Source organism: Hyaena hyaena, unplaced genomic scaffold (assembly GCF_003009895.1).
Source record: "Hyaena hyaena isolate Hyena2069 unplaced genomic scaffold, ASM300989v1 scaffold_1136, whole genome shotgun sequence".
NCBI classification, from domain to species: Eukaryota; Metazoa; Chordata; class Mammalia; order Carnivora; family Hyaenidae; genus Hyaena; species Hyaena hyaena.
Window position 1 is genome coordinate 332,104 of NW_024081771.1, and position 2,726 is coordinate 334,829.

Here is a 2,726-nt window from a genome sequence, read left to right on the forward strand (position 1 = left end):
ACCTCTTGTTCTGAGTATAGAATTTGCTGTTTCATTCTATTTTTGATGTACCATATTGTCTCTTTTGTAGTTTTAATGTAGATCATAATAATTATAGTCTGAATTATTGGTTAACTAAACAGCTCTCAAAGAAAACTTTTTAAATATTTGCTTGTAATTAATTATCTGCCATATTAATTATTGCATAATGATGGAATGTTGACTTTACAATTTCTACTTTTTTATATCGGTTGAAATTTTACCTGTAGCCTTCTAGGCCTTTTGTAGTTAAATATTTTATGGACTCTGAAAATAACTATAATCTTAATGTAAAATACAAAGTCTTGCATCAAAATGTATTTTGTCATTCATTATTACAGAGGAGAGGTCTGAGGCCAGCTTGATTTTGGATTCACTACAGATATTTCCTTTTCCTCCCTAGGCAGTTTCAGTGTTTTTATTTCATGCTTGTGATTCATGTATTTTATCAGGCTGTATCTGGATAAGGATTTTTCCCAGAAATTATACTGGGGAAGAGATTATAACCTGTGTAGTTAGTCCTTTCTTACTCCTGAAATGTTTTCTCTTTTTTATGTCTCCTCTGTTGAGCCTGGTTATACTCTTTGGGAACAACTACTCTTTGCTTTATCTTCACTCTTCTCTTTTCTCTACATATACATTCATTTTGATACATATAATGTGTGTATTCACTTTCTTTTTTCAAATCTGTCATTTTTCTCTGTGTTCTGGGAAAGCTTCCCATGCTTCTGGTCCACATCACTGCTTTGATTTTCCACAGCAGTGGATATCTACACCAAGGTCAAATGGAAATTTTATCTTTGTCGCTAATTTATAATTGTCCTAGAAGCCCTGTGAAAACCCATTTATTGCTTTCTTTCCTTCATCCCATTTTCTTCTGTCTTTGCCTGATACTGGTGAGGCCCTAAGCCTTGTCATATAAGTAATCATAATTTTCTTCTAGATCTTGCACTAAATTATTTTCAGAGACGTACCCACCTTTGTGCTATTCCCTTTCTCTTTTGTTACAGTAAATTTTTAGTAGCCAATGCTGATTATTTTTCTTCTTAAAGGGAGTTTAGGTCTATCAGGATGTAATTTTCTTACAGAAAATATGGACTGTCTTAGGTCTGCTCCCTTTCCACTTGAGTAGTAATGTTGAAATTCTCTTTGGAGACTCATAGTAAAGGGCAGACTGCAGGAGCCTTAATAAGAAGAGGCCATGTGCAATTGTCTATTACTTCAGGGGATTTTTCTACTATTTGCAAAAAATGTTTTTCTGATTGGAAACCAAGGAAACAGGTAGAGATTATAATTCCCAGCCTGCAGCAACAGGATATTTTTTATATCCATCCCCTCTTTGCTGATCACTTACAGTACTTAAACTTTCCAGAATGCATGTGCTGTGGTACTTCCTCTGCAAATAGAACCTAAAATATGCCATTTATTGAGGAATGGATAAAGCACATTTCCTAGTTGTGTGTGTGTGTGTGTGTGTGTGTGTTTGTGTGTTTCCATCAATCTCTTGACTTTAGTCAAGAATTAAATCCACAGTTGTTTCTTCCTTCCTTACTTTCCCCCCTCAACTATTTCTATTTCTATTTTAAGTATGCCAATTTCTCACAGAATCTAGCCTAAGGTTGTGTCTGTTTTACTTACTTATTAATTCTTGTCTTTTTCTACATGTTTTCCTGTATGGAGAAGGCTGTATTAGTAGCTGTTAGCCACATGTTATTTAAATGGGGATTATCACATTTAATATTCTAAATTTAATTCACTTTAGGTTATTTTCTCTACTTCCATTCTGTAGGCAACCCAGAATGAGTGGTATCATTCTTCATAATGTTACTTGGTAGTCATAAAGAATTTTCTTTGGTTTGTATTCTTTAGGTTGTTTTGAATTCTGTTAATTAAACTGTCCTTATCACTTACAGGAGACCTATAAAGATAATGATGGAATCACAAGTAAAATCTTTTAAAATACATACCTCACTCTAAAGCAACAGAGATGAAATGGAGGTGGATTCAACACAGCATCAACTCTGAAAGTAGGAGAATTCTTACTTCAAAATCTTGGAGAGAATACTCTTAACCGTGAAGGAATACAAAATCCCCTACTCAATATGTTACACATTTCTAGTTTCTTTTTTATCAACTTTGCATAAAAGGAAAAGAATCAAAACCACAAAGCATGAATTAAAAGTTGTTAGCCAGGTAGTGATATTATTTCATTCCAAACATTTGTTAAATCTGTATATAGGAAAGAGTAGCATTTGTATAAAGCTCTGGTCTTAGTTTCTTTCTTTCTTTCTTTTTTTTAAATGTTTATTTATTTTTGAGACAGAGAGAGACAGAGCATGAGCAGGGGAGGGGTAGAGAGAGAGGGAGACATGGAATCCGAAACAGGCTCTGAGCTGTCAGCACAGAGCCTGATGCGGGGCTTGAACCCACAAACCGCGAAATCATGACCTGAGCCGAAGTTGGAAACCCAACTGACTGAGCCACCCAGGCGCCCCTCTGGTCTTAAAATCTTGATCCAACCTGGAGGTCACCTGCAGTTTTAATGAGGAATTCACTGAATGAATGAATGGATTCCTACCTCAAACACCTCAGCCTGAAGGCTTTCTTAAGCTGTAGAAACACATTAGTTCTGCCAAGAAACAGATCAGAGATGTAAGGGAGTTAATGCCCTCAGAAGCAACCTTCAAACAATAAGGGACATTTGTTCA